This window comes from Phyllobates terribilis, unplaced genomic scaffold (genome assembly GCF_046119375.1).
Source record: "Phyllobates terribilis strain yellow unplaced genomic scaffold, ASM4611937v1 Scaffold_7__3_contigs__length_470593459, whole genome shotgun sequence".
In the NCBI taxonomy this organism is placed as follows: domain Eukaryota; kingdom Metazoa; phylum Chordata; class Amphibia; order Anura; family Dendrobatidae; genus Phyllobates; species Phyllobates terribilis.
The window spans coordinates 185,920,678-185,935,169 of NW_027362767.1; the positions used below are offsets into that span (position 1 = coordinate 185,920,678).

A 14,492-nucleotide genomic window follows, 5' to 3' on the forward strand; every position below is an offset into this window, starting at 1 on the left:
TGCATTTAGTAATAAAACCTATATATTTTAGGTCACAGACAACAAGAAATTTCTTCCTCGGAGTCGGCAGCTGAATACGTTTCTCATAGACTCATCGTCCATAACGCTAATTCTCGTCTCATTTACCGACACTGGAATCGGCATTAGCAATAATTCAGGAGATATTCATTACACGTGACATGAGAAATAACTACTTCATGATGAGGACGGCATCTTCATCTTCTACTACGGCTCTAGAAACACATTTGGCCAGAGTCTGTCACTGACTACATCTCCACCGGCCGTCTATCGCTTTCCCGTTTTCCCCTGACTGCAATCTTCTATCACAATAGATCTCAGGTCTGATTCACACACAGAAGTTTGAGGCATTTATAAAAGCTTGTTGGCAAGAACACCAAGACTCCTGTTCTTTGATACCAAAGTCTCCATGTACAGTGTTTTATGGGGTTTATTTCTGGCCTTAGGCTTTCCTATATTACAAGAAAAATCTCCGGAAAAAAAGAAGATATTAAAATGTTTCAAAAGAAAATTTGCACCAACGATTCTTGTAAAAAGAAAAAAACATAAGACACATTTTGTTACTTTGTAACATGTTAAAGAAATTAACTCTTTTGAGCATCAGAACATAGATGTTCAAGGAATTACTACAGTTTACCCTTACTCACAACTACTTCCGTTTTGATGGCAAGCACTTCCACCAGCTCAGGGGCACGGCAATGGGGAGCCCCTGTGCCCCCACGTATGCCAATTTGCTCCTGGGCTGGTGGGAGGAAACGATCATCTTTGGAGGTGAGGACAGGTGGTGGCATTCGCATATCGGCCTCTGGGCCAGATACATGGATTACATCTTGGTGTTTTGGTCTGGCCCAGAGACTGAATTTAAAAGATTTATGGAAACCATCAATATAAACAATATCGGACTAAGATTTACATCTGAATGTCAAAACAACAGTATCACCTTCCTAGAAGTGAGAGTAAACAAGGAGAAGGATGGCTCCATCACCACATGAACTTAACCTACTGCTACAAATAGTTTTCTTGACTGGGATAGCCATCACCCTGAGGCTCTTAAATGGGGTATTCCAAAGGGTCAGTTCCTGCGCCTTAGAAGGAACTGTACCAAAACTGGAGTCTTCAGGGAGCAGGCCAATGATTTATATCATAGGTTCCGTGAAAGAGGTTACCCATGCCAGGTCCTAAAAAAAATCTTACTCAGAGGCATTAAGTAGGGATAGATGGTCCCTGTTGGTCAGTACTAATGATGGGAAACAAGGGAAGGAGGTGTTGAGGATAATAGGTACTTTTGACAATCAATCTGAAAGAGTCTCACGTATACTAAGGAAACATTAGGGGATTCTCCTGGCAGACCCAAATTTAAAGGGTCGTATCCCTCCTTCTCCAAGTGTTACATATAGGAGGGGCAGATCAATAGGTGACCGCCTGGTCCATAGATTATATCAACGACCTCCAAGACCAGGGACCTGGCTGGAGAGAAAATCTTGTGGTTACTTCAGGTGTGGAAAGTGCAGTAAATGTGATTGGATGGCAGGCTGTAAAACCTTCTCAAGTTCGTCTACGAACAAAAACTTTTCAATCAGGGATTTTGGTAATTGTAAATCAAAAGGGGTGGTCTACAAGGCGACCTGTACTTGCCCCAAGGATTATGTAGGGAAGACCCGAAGGGAGATGCGGACACGAGTGGGTGAGCACTTGGGAGACATTAGAAACAAATGTGACACATCGATTGCACGTCATATGAATGAAGTCCATGGGGGACGACTGAAAGAAATATCATTTAATATGATCGAGTTGATTAGACCTAAGATTAGAGGTGGAAATCTGGACAGAAGCATTCTGAGAAAAGAAACCGAGAGGATATTTAGATTACAGTCAGTATCCCCGAAAGGACTAAATGAACAGCTCTGATATGTATGCTTTCTGTGAAGTATCCCCTCACCGTGTCTCCCACTGGACATACTTCCCATACTCCATGTCCTTGCCCCTTAAGTCTGGTGGTTTCTTTGACCTCTGCCTCAATATGGGCCTATTTCTATAAATTGTCTTTCTCTAGGTCCTCAGCATTGAGTAATTCCTATTGTGGAATAGTTATATATCTTACATCTATTTTTTATATCCTTTATGGATTGATACCTAATTAGCTGTCCCTAATGATTTGTTTTTACACCTTCTCTCTATACATGGGACAAATATTTCCCACTGACCGAACCATCTTGACTGATATGGTGTGCTGGTATCTGCATTCCAGTGCTTCATGTTAGCCCCTGGCATCGTGATTAGCAGCCATAAATAGCCAGTAAAAAACTTTTTGATATGATAATCTGAACAATCATGCTTTCAGAAACTGACTACTATGTGCCTGCTATTTGGGCAATCACCGCAAGTGTATTATAGACCACCGCAGGGTTATGCAATTAGCGCGTGCGATTGAGATAGTTAATATGTGCTGGGAGCTTGTGCGCGCGGTCTGACCGGAAGTACTGCGTTCCACGCTGGAACGCAACTGCTACTTCCGGTCCGGATGTGAGGCAATAGCACATGCGCACTCTATCTTCCAGCCCAGCCTCTAGTGTTTGCGGGACTGACATGCGTAATGGAGTCCGGAGGGACAGAAGACCATAAGGTGGGGATAGCAGTCCGGAATAAGTGGGCGTATGTTTATGATAAGTATCCAATCTGTGTACACATTTAAATAGAACCATATGGTGAAGGACCATAGCCTGCCACAATCTATTATGCATCGCTGAAATGCACATCACTGCTCGCTTTCTGGACACTTTTTACCTGGCCTCCTGATGAACCGATGGGACGGGGGAATGCGTTGAGGCAATACCCAGATCTATGAGATAAGTTCTAATAACATTATGTATGGATCAATATACCTGTGTGTTATCTCAGTGCAGTAACTATAATGTATTAGAATAGGCAGTCACCTTTCCTCTGTGTATAGCTCACCATCATAGGGCGAAACAGGGTAAGATAGGGACAGCCGCCGAGGAACGGGGGCGCCAAAATCGTTGTCATAGGGTGCCAACCCCCATGCTAGGCAGGAATTGATCAGCCTTTTACTAGGGCGAGTTAAGTGTATTATATATCTTTGGTGCCTAATTGGGCTTATCCAAATCCCGCAGTGACGTTGTTTTTTTCTTGTATCATTGTCTTTTTTCGGTCGCATTATTGTGACTGCAATGAGACCCTTTCTATCGCAAAAGGGAATTTGGTGTTTTTAATATTTCTTAACAAAATTTAGTTTTAGAGGATTTATGTTCACATTCTACAAAGGTACCAAATACTAATGAAATGTATGTAAACTTATGACTTTGCAGTAAGTAATAAAAATGCCTTAAACCATTCTCTCTCTCTCATTATTCTGACATTTGGCAAATATTAAAAATCATGGTAATCCTAATTGACCTAAAACGAGAAAGGTTTATTCTGATTTCATGTCAGATATTAAGAAAAACATGCAGATGTGTCTTTATATATAGTGGATGGAAACTTCTGGATTCAAATGTGTATATATTATGTATTGTGACAGAGTCACTGGTGTTATATGTGAGGGGAGGTATGTTTCGCTACAGCTACCTGCCTAAGGGAACTGAACTTACAACTATTCTCCAGCATGTTGTATGTTGGGGGTTTAACTCACCATTGGGAATGGAATGGTTTGGGGTGAATGACACCGAGACGGGAGGGACGTCATTCACCATACCTCCCCTAAGGGTGTGTCTGTGCAAGTTTAAATGCTCAATCCTGTTTTTTTTTTCTGTTGTTGGCGAGTCTGGAGAGACAAGTCGCTAATAGTTCGCTGTGTACATGGGGACGCCAAGGACTACCCTGTGGCCAGAGTGACAGTGGGAACAGACTGTGGTGCCCAATTCCACGAGGTCGGGGTGGTCAAGTAACTGATACATCATCATATCATATCGGGGCGAAATTTTTCTCTGTTCTGGGACTTATGGGGGAAGGGAACTGCACAGATTCCTGTGGGCAAAAGCCAGGTCCCTAGGGAAATACCACCATCAAATCTGAAGGGGATGAGTTCCCATTGTGTGTCCTTGCCGGCAACAAGGACGAGACGGTGACCGAGGAGGCCGACCTCTCTGAGTTAAATTAAAATCGCTTGCTAAGAGGTCTGGCATGTATCCCAATGATAATCCACATGTGCTGAGCACATGCTGCAGAAATTTCCATTGCGGATTATCATTGCGGAAATATCTGCAGCACTACCAACATAGGCGTGATTTCGCAGCGAAATCGTGCCCATTGACTTGCATTGAACCGCAGCAAACTTGCATGTATAATATCTAAATGCGGATTTCAATGCGCGGATGGCACCCAGGTCGGGAGAGGAGACTGCTACTCCTCTTATCCGACCGCTGCTCTGGCTGATAACAGTGAGAGCAGCATGGATGGGAGAAGCAGCTGCTTCTGCCAGCCCACGTGCCAGCACTAGTTAAAAAAAGAATTAAAAAGTATAAAAAAAAAATCTTCATACTCCCCTCTCTGGCGCCCCCCCAGGGTCCTCCTGGGTGATGCTGTCCCGTTAGAGTCCAGCGTACACTGAGGGGCGCGAGTGTGCTTACAGGAACTGCGGTGACGTCACAGATCAACTGATAGTCACGTGACCATCAGGTGATCAGTGCCTCAGCAATCAGCTGATGGTCACGTGACAAGAATTTTCCCACGCTCTCTAGCTTACCGGGGCTCATCAGCTGATCTTCAGCTGATGAACCTCAGTGACCCCCCTGCAGCACTGTATACTGATAGGGGTGATTTTACACCTCTGTCAGTATACAGTGCTGTATTCTACAGCTGTGACATCAGTGACTGCTGATGTCACAGCTGTAGAAATGATCCGGATCGTCATGGGACATTCGCCGCTGATGGATTACGTTGTTGACGGCGGACAGGTGAGGGATACGGTTGTTAGTTTTTTTGCAGGAGATGGAGGGCTTCGTGGAGGCGAGTAATAAAAGAAGTTGTAGAGCTGTGTGTTTTATTTCATTAAAATAATTTATTCTGGTCGTGTCTTTTTGTTAAAAAGTGCCGTTCACTTTACCTCGCGGTTAGTAATGGGGGCGTCTTATAGACGCCCTACATTACTAACCTGGGCTTCACGTTAGCCGCCAAAACAAGGCTGACTTGAACCCCATTACCCCCTGCCACTGCTACAGGGCAGCGTGGAAGAGAGAGGCTAAGCGCCAGTTTTGGCGCATCTTATGGATGTGCCATTTCTGGGATCGCTGAGTGGTGATAGTATTAGCCGCGGAGGGGGCTAGTATTCATGGCCCCTTCCATGGCTATTAATATCAGCCGTCTAGTTTAGCCTTTGCTGGCTAGATTTTATAGGGGGACCCCACGTCAATTTTTTTTCTGGGATCCCCCTGTAATCTAGCCAGTAAAGGCTAAACAAACAGCTGCGGGTTGATATTAATAGATATAGAACATTGGTGGCTAATGGCCCCTTCCGCGGCTACTAATATAAGCCCTCAGCAGTTGACTTTAAATCTGCTGGTTATAAAAATGACACGGGAGCCCACGCCATATTTTTTTTACATTTTAGCCTCAGCGCCCATAATTCAGACGTAGCACCGCTTTGGATGCAAATTTTTTCAATTCTATTGAACGCAGGTAAATCCACATCTGTTCACTGAACCATGCGGATTTACCGCATTCAATACATTCTAGTGGGCAAATTTATGTTGCGGACACTAGCGACTCCACAAGAGAAATTGACATGCTGCGGTCCTGAAAGACGCAATGCATGTCAGTGTCCATGGGTGATTCGCAGCCTCTGATGCACGCGTAGTGGACGTGGGATTTCTAGAGATCTCCTCAACTATAACGTAACATCTGGACACTGAGGGTTTGACGCTGTATAAACACGCAGCGTCTAACCTGCAGCGGCTCCTGATCGTGGCCACGTACCCAAACTCACCCGCAACATGTCAATTTATGTAGTGGACCCGCTAGTCTCCGCTGCAGATTTTGACGGATTGAACTGTCATTATACACGGTGGATTCACATGTACCGACAACAAAAGTGCCGTATTAAAATACTGCGTTTTGGATGCAACATAAATACGTTGTGTCCAAAGCGCTGCTGAGTGCTGATCTGGGATGTTAATTATGGTCAGAGAAATGTTTGCCTAATGGCACATTCCCTGGCTAAAAAAAACATCTCCCAGTAGTCGCATAAATTACATGAATAGAAATGCTAATGAAGATTGGGTGAATGGGATCAGCTGACACTCAGCTCTTTTGTTTGGTTATGACAAGGTGTCAATCAGACCTTTTCATGATCAAACAAAGTAAAGAAACCACACAGAAAAAGTGTAAACATTTTATTTGAAATACAACAGACCCATTCTTTATTCATTTAAATGAACCAATATACTCACCCCAGCTTTTTGGTAATCCAAGGGTTGAAGCAGTGCCCCACCAACTTTATTTAGCTCCAAAAATCATTCATAGGATGCTTAAAAAAATGCTTCAAAAAACGCGTCAAAAACGCATGTAAATCCGCATGCGTTTTTTCTGCCAGGGAAAGACAAAAACGCTCAGGAAATTTCTGCTTAAAATCTGCATCGTGGGCACATACCCTAAGGAAGAAAAACCCTGAAGGGAAGCATCTGACCATTTGGAAAAGTCAGAACCTTTCTTAGTCATATCAGTATGGGGTTTCACAATAACAGAGTCATTTTGGATGAATTTCCTGTAAAAATTAGTAAAGCGTTGTAGGGTCTTCAGGTTCTCGGGACGTTCCCAGTCAAGGACTGCACGGATCTTCTCAGAAAAAAACGTCCTCAAAACCAGACAAAAAAGCAAGTAATATTTCCGCAGAGACCTCAGCAATGGAAACATCCAGACAGTTCTCATGGCAGTTATCTCCCCATTCAATAATCTCCCTGGTTTGCCAATCCTCCAACGAATTATGCTTAACAAGCCAAGGTATAACCAAAACAATTGGAGTTAGGAAGATTGTGAAATCATCCCTTGCTATGTTCTGGAAAATGAACTAACCCCACCCTCAGTTTAACATTATGTTATATTATGGTAAAGATGGGAATAGGCTCAGCTAAAGCACAGCAAGCAAGACAATGAGTTTTGACAAACTCAGCATCAAATATGCTGACCCCCACCTCCACTGTCAACAAACATAGAAATTTTTTTTTTGGCTTTGCTCTCTAGCACCACCTCTGCTGTCAGGACAAAGCGGGAACTGCAGTTTGGCCACAAATGCACCCCTTGTTTATTCAACTCCAGACTATTGAGAGTTAATAGAGTCTCCTTTTGTTTAGGAATTGAAGAACAGGTCCCAACAAAGTGTCCCTTTTTCCCACAAAAAAAAAAACATACGCCTTTTTTCTTGCGTATCTCCGGGGAGATGTATGATTTAGAGACACCCCCTAACTGCATGGGTTCCTTCACCTCCCCCAGTACTGGCTCACCCCCAGACCGCTCCCCTGGCAAAGGTACACAATCCCGACCAGAAGGCGGAGAAGGTGGTCGAACCAGTCTATCCCGAAGGAACCTATACAGACGTATGGCCTAAGACATGGCAGCCTCCAAGGACTGAGGGGTATCATATACAGCCAAGGCATCTTTCAACCTTTCAGTAAGTCCCTCACAAAATTGACTTCTAAGGGCTGAGTCCATTTGGAATCCATTGCCCAGCTACGGAATTCCGAACTGTACATTTCCACTGACCGAATCCCCTGCTGAAAGCGACGTAGCTTAGACTCAGCCAAGGAGACTCGGTCAGGGTCATCATAGATTAGGACCAGAGCTCCAAAAAAAACCTCCACAGATTAGAGACAAACCGAGTCCTGCGGTAATGAAAACGCCCATGACTGAGGATCGCCCTGCAATAGAGATCACAATTCCAACCCGTTGCTCCTCAATACTGGAGGAGTAGGGATGAAGTTTGAAATACAATTTGCATGCCTCCTTAAATATGAAAAAAACTTTCCCTACCTCCTGAATCCTGCCCGGGAGGCCAACCTTGGGTTCAGGCTGGACAAGCCTACCTGCAGAGACCCCTACATTGGCGGCCTGTAGCCGCTGATGCTGCTGTTGAACCTCACAGCGGAGGTCATTCACCTCCAGAGACAGACAGCGGAACTGCTCTGCGAGCTCTGCAACTGAACCCATACGAAGGGAGAAAGGGAAAAAAAAAAAGATGCACAACCAAAAACACACAAAGAAAAAAAAACAAACAAAATGTCTGTATTTTTTTTTTTTCCTAAACGTGCTCAGCCGGTTATAATGTCACGCCAAGTGTAAGTGCAACACAGAGGGAAAAGGGAGATGGAGCCCAGACACTAGGGAAAGGGGGAAATGGAGACCACCTAGTCTGGTCTAGCGTCACCCTGTCTCAACTAACGTTTCTATATATCCTCCTCAGCTATCAGCGATCGCGTGCCTCGCCCTACTTTCCTTGGCGTAAGGTTACGGCTAGGGATGGAAGGAGATGAGCACTAGTCAACCTCCTCTAAAACTGTAAAGACAACAAGGGCAGACAAAACAGGGGAAAATGGCTTAGCTTTAGATGAACTCCAAATGTGCACACGGCCTCAAGCTCCAGAGAGGACACCTGGGGGACGAGAACCTCAAGAGATGATATTGAGGAGGTTTTATTGGCCAGGGTGTTACCGGGAGATTGTAAACTATTGTAGATCCTGCCCCACCTGCCAGATAATTGCCCCCTCTTCCCACTTCCATAGTCCTTTAATCCCACTACCTGCGATAGAAATCCCCTTTGAGAGGATTGCCAAGGACCTAGTAGGACACTTAGTTAATTGGACACTTTTTTTGTTAAGTATATAATTCCACATGTGTTAATTCATAGTTTTGATGCCTTCAGTGTGAATGTACAATTTTCATAGTCATGAAAATACAGAAAAATCTTTAAATGAGAAGGTGTGTCCAAACTTTTGGTCTGTACTGTATATGCATTAAAAACTGGACTAACAATGCATATTGTAAAGATCTGAGGTTGTGGGTTGTAAGTAATCACCTAGGCAGGTTAACGATGCAACAGTATTTTATTAATCACAGCCATGGTAATAAAGCAATTTGAGGTAAATGGCCAAAATACAGTTCACTCAGTCCTCAAGTTCCCAATCTGGGTTCAGTAGTTCCACTGCCTTTGTATAAGGCCATACTCACTGTCTCCCAATTTTTGGTGGACCACAGAGTTCGTATCTCCAGCCGGTATACTCTGTAGCCACAGTCCACGTTCCTCAGATAAAACGATGAGCACACATGTATCCAGTTGCCGCAGTCCTTTTAAGAAAGTTTAAATCCAAACAACATAATCCATAACGGTAACGTGTTTATCCATCCATCCTTCCAAGTCAACAGTCTACATCTTCTTGCTTCAATGTTCTGCCACACAATTCTTTGACTAAAATCATGTCTCTCTTCTCCTTCACTGGGCTCAGCCCCCTGAATAGGCAGAAGAGCTCACCCCTCCCTCCCCCAGCTAATTGTGTCTTAGTGGAGATATTTTCTCAGGTGGAAGTCATCACCTGAGACTGCATGTAAGACCTCCTGTGGTGACGGCTCCACTGTGTCCACTCTTTCCATCTACATCCATTGGTCCATTGGCTGAAAGAACAATGGCCAAAGGCCCCTGAGATAAGGTCACTGAATGGAATAGATACCTGAGGTTGAACTGAGTGAGCAAACAAATCACTAACAAAACACAAAAATAAAATCGATGAAAATGGGTGCTCCGTGCTGGAAAAGTATTTAGTAAGTGGCCAAGTCCTCGCACATATACACTTAAAATAGCAAATTTACAAGCTGAATGGCTTGTTGTGGAAGTATATAACTGATGTAAACAACGCTGCTGCTAAATAATTGATACAGTGACCACCGTACCCTGTCCTGCACCTAAACAAAGCTGATACTGCCTAGCCGTGGAGGTTTGCACCATAAGGAACGACAATGGCGCCCCAGCTCACCAGTGGTTGTCCATCAGAAGCCCTAGTTAACCCTGATATATATAAAAAAATACACTGATACATTAAATAGGACCAGTTATGTCTCAAGGTATACATAAAGGAAAGGGTATGGTACTCATCACAGAAGGTTTCAAATAATTCCCCAACAGCTTCATCTGGAGGCTTGATACAGGGATGATTACGCTGAACATCATGAATTGTGTGCCCAATAGGTAGGTGTCCATGCTTAAATATCCCACTTCATCCAAAACCACTCCCCAGACTAGAAGACCCATTATTATTTCTAGTGGTGAATTGTCATAGGATATATAGAATGGAGTCTGTCTACAATAATGTACTGGGCCTGAGGTACTACTCATGCGTTACAGGTCCGATAATGTCCATCCGCTAGTGTGCATGCGCAACTCCCAACCATCCTGTATTCTGCGGGACTGTCCCATCACGGCACAGCTGTTCTCTCTGCTTCCATACTCACCTCCGTAGCTCCTCCTCAGGGACGGGGCTGCTCACTGTATAAATTAAATTACTTATTTTTTCTCCTATGATCGCATCTCATTGGGACTCGATCTCACATCACCTGGGATCTCAGTGACTAGAGGCTGTAGCTCTAACCACAGCTCTCATTGATGCACATAGGAGAATTTGGTTATTTTGACTCTACATTGCAGGCAATAAATCCAGAAGCTGCTCATACAATTACATATAAATACATTGTGTATAACAATGTATTTTTATGGTGCCTGTATAATGAGGTGAGGAAAATGATTGTTTTGGTCCTATAAAAGTAGTAAAACCAATGAGCAATTACAAAAATGTATTTTTTTTCTGTGAGTCCCTGGTCTTGAACCCACAACCTTAAAACGTTGTTGACACAGACACTTAAGCTGCTAAGCTACAAGCTCTGATATCACTAGGAGAATTCGGTGTACTTGATCTACCCTGTATACTACAGGAGTTGACTATTGTCTTATTGCACTGATAGAAATACACTGCTGTGTACAATGTACCGTATGTATTTTTATTTTACAGGGAGAATAAAAAAATATTTCAGCCTATAAAATTGCTAAAAAATAATAATGAAAAACACTTAATAATGAAAAAAATAGTCCGTTTTAATGCATTTTCTAAAAAATAAAATCACAAATCAGCAAATAACAGAGACATATTTGGTGTTCCTGTAATTGTAATGACCTGCACATCACGGCGATCGGATTATTTATGGGGATCGGTAAATGACGTAAAAAAAAACGGCGTACTTGATATTTTTTCTCTATTAAACCCATAAAAAATGTAATAAAACTGTAATGCTGAAGCCATGTTCATTCGTAGCGTAAATGCTGCCTTCTTTCTGCTGCTTTTTTCAGCAGGCGTTAGTACCACAAAACGCAATAACAATCTTCTCTGATCATGGCGCGTTTGCTGTGTTTCTTTTATGTGTTTTCCTCTTATTTGATGCGATTTCAGGGCAGATATAAACCAGAGTTTTTAACGCTTTTTTAATGATACAGAAAAGCTTTGATTTAGCACTTAAAATTTTTTTCTTCATGCGTTTTTTTCAGAAGAAGCCTCAGCAGCGTCTTCAGACCACAAAGGGCGGAGAGTTCATGGAATCACATCCACTTTGCTTCAAAGTTTAGACCTTGTTCACATGCTTTCTGCTGCTTTTTTTTTGCCAAAAAATTCCACTGTCCAAGCAAAATGGATGTGATTTCATGAGAACTGCAGCAGCTATTAGAATTCAACAAACAGTATTTTACATTATTTAGAAGTTAGTATTTATCTATATTCATGTCTCTCCACCTGTTTTTACAGGTGTCCTTCCTTTCCCTTTTCTTTCCTTGCCTTTCCCATTCCTTTTCTTCCCCTCCTACCTCTTAAATGTTTTATATAGAAGGTGTCTTATATGTGTATCATAACCCCTTTCCCTTGACTATCCTGTACATACCGTCTCTCTCATTTTCCCTTTAATTTTTTTTCCCCATTTTCCTTAACAAACCATTTTTCCTTCCCCCTTTCTACCCATTATTTTGCCTATATCTTTCATCCCTTTAAATGTTGCTGTTATTTTGTTGTTTGCTTCTACATTACTGTGTATCTATAATTTAACGCTACAAGTGTCCCTCTGTCTGAAGCCTCTATAGACTGCTCATGCACGACGCGCAGTCTGGCTCCAGACAGAAGCAGGCATGGAGCCGTTACAGGTAAGAGGAGTGTATGGTGCCAGAGATCACAGTGTGTGTAGGCACTGAACGCATACCACAATCTCCGACGCAGTACTTACATACTTACCTGACCAGGAGGAGCATTGCCGCAGCACCTCTCTTCTGCCCGGAGACCGGGGGCGGAGTGAAGGCGTCGGAATCGGCACATGCGCATAGGGCTATCTGGCGCCATTTTACTGAAGACACATTTGTACGCCACGCCATTTTACTGAAGACACACTCCTCCCCCGGACTCCGGCAGAACAGGACGCAGCAGCGCTGGAGCACAGGGAAGAAAGGGGAGTAGAAGTGTTTTTTTTTTTGTATGTGTGCAGTGTGAAAGGGATGAGAGGGACCACACACACCAGGATTGGGGGGCGAAGGGGTACCACGCACACCAGGATTGGGGGGCGAGGGGGTACCAAGCACACCAGGATTGGGGGGCGAGGGGGTACCAAGCACACCAGGATTGGGGGGCGAGGGGGTACCAAGCACACCAGGATTGGGGGGCGAGGGGGTACCAAGCACACCAGGATTGGGGGGCGAGGGGGTACCACACACACCAGGATTGGGGGGCGAGGGGGTACCACACACACCAGGATTGGGGGGCGAGGGGGTACCACGCACACCAGGATTGGGGGACGAGGGGTGCCACGCATACCAGGATTGGGAGGTGAGGGGTGCCATGCATACCAACATTGGGGATGTAGGGTGCCATGCTTACCAGCATTGGGGATGAGGAGTACCATGCATACCAGGATAGGAATGCGGGGTACCATGCAAACCAGGATGATGGATCGGGTGCCATGCATACCAGAATGAGGGGTACCACGCATAACAGAATAGGGATGAGGGGTACCATGCATACCAGAATAGGATTATGTGTTGCCATGCATACCAGGATTGGGGATGAGGAGTGCCATTCATACCAGGGTAGGGATGAGGGGGCCATACATACCAGGATTGGGCATGAGGGAGCCATGCATACCACAATGAGGGGTTGGGTGCCATGCATATCAGGATTGGGGGATCAGGAGGCCATACATACCAGAAATGGGATGAGGGGTGCCATATATACCAGGATGAGGGGCACCACCATACATACCAGAATAGGGATGTGGGGTGCCATGCATACCAGGATGAGGGATGGGGTGCCATGAATACCAGGATTGGGGGATGGGGAGGCCATACATACCAGATTTGGGGGATGGGGGGTGCCATGCATACCAGAACTGGGATGAGGGGTGCCATGTATACCAGGATGAGGGGTACCGCGATACATACCAGAATAGGAATGCGGGGTACCATGCATACCAGAATGAGGGATGGGGTGCCATGCATACCAGGATGAGGGGTATCATATATATACAGTTAGGTCCATATATATTTGGACAGAGAGAACATTTTTTTAATTTTGGTTCTAGACATTACCACAATGAATTTTAAACAAAACAATTCAGATGCAGTTGAAGTTCAGACTTTCAGCTTTCATTTGAGGGTATCCACATTAAAATTGGATGAAGGGTTTAGGAGTTTCAGCTCCTTAACATGTGCCACCCTGTTTTAAAAGGGACCAAAAGTAATTGGACAATTGACTCCAAGGCTATTTCATGGACAGGTGTGGGCAATCCATTCGTTATGTCATTCTCAATTAAGCAGATAAAAGGCCTGGAGTTGATTTGAGGTGTGGTGCTTGCATTTGGAAGGTTTTGCTGTGAAGTAAACGTGCGGTCAAAGGAGCTCTCCATGCAGGTGAAACAAGCCATCCTTAAGCTCCAAAAACAGAAAAAACCCATCCGAGAAATTGCTACAATATTAGGAGTGGGAAAATCTACAGTTTGCTACATCCTGAGAAAGAAAGAAAGCACTGGTGAACTCATCAATGCAAAAAGACCTGGGCGCCCACGGAAGACAACAGTGGTGGATGATCGCAGAATAATCTCCATGGTGAAGAGAAACCCCTTCACAACAGCCAACCAAGTGACCACCACTCTCCAGGAGGTAGGCGTATCAATATCCAAATCTACCATAAAGAGAAGACTGCATGAAAGTAACTACATACTGTGTGCTCAGATCCAGCCAAATGCAGCCAAACTGATTGTCCATCTGTAGTATGAAACGACGACCAATGACCCAAAACATAAAGCCAAAGCAACCCAGGAGTTTATTAAAGCAAAGAAGTGGAATATTCTTGAATGGCCAAGTCAGTCACCTGATCTCAACCCAATTGAGCATGCATTTCACTTGTTAAAGACTAAACTTCAGACAGAAAGGCCCACAAACAAACAGCAACTGAAGA

The 14,492-nt window shown here is 44.1% G+C and overlaps 1 protein-coding gene across 2 annotated transcripts in view; it reads right to left on the reverse strand.

Annotated features, from left to right (window-relative positions):
• The window catches only part of LOC141154120 (uncharacterized), an 81,157-nt gene that overhangs the window by 5,940 nt on the left and 60,725 nt on the right, over positions 1-14,492 (reverse strand). The window lies entirely within an intron of this gene.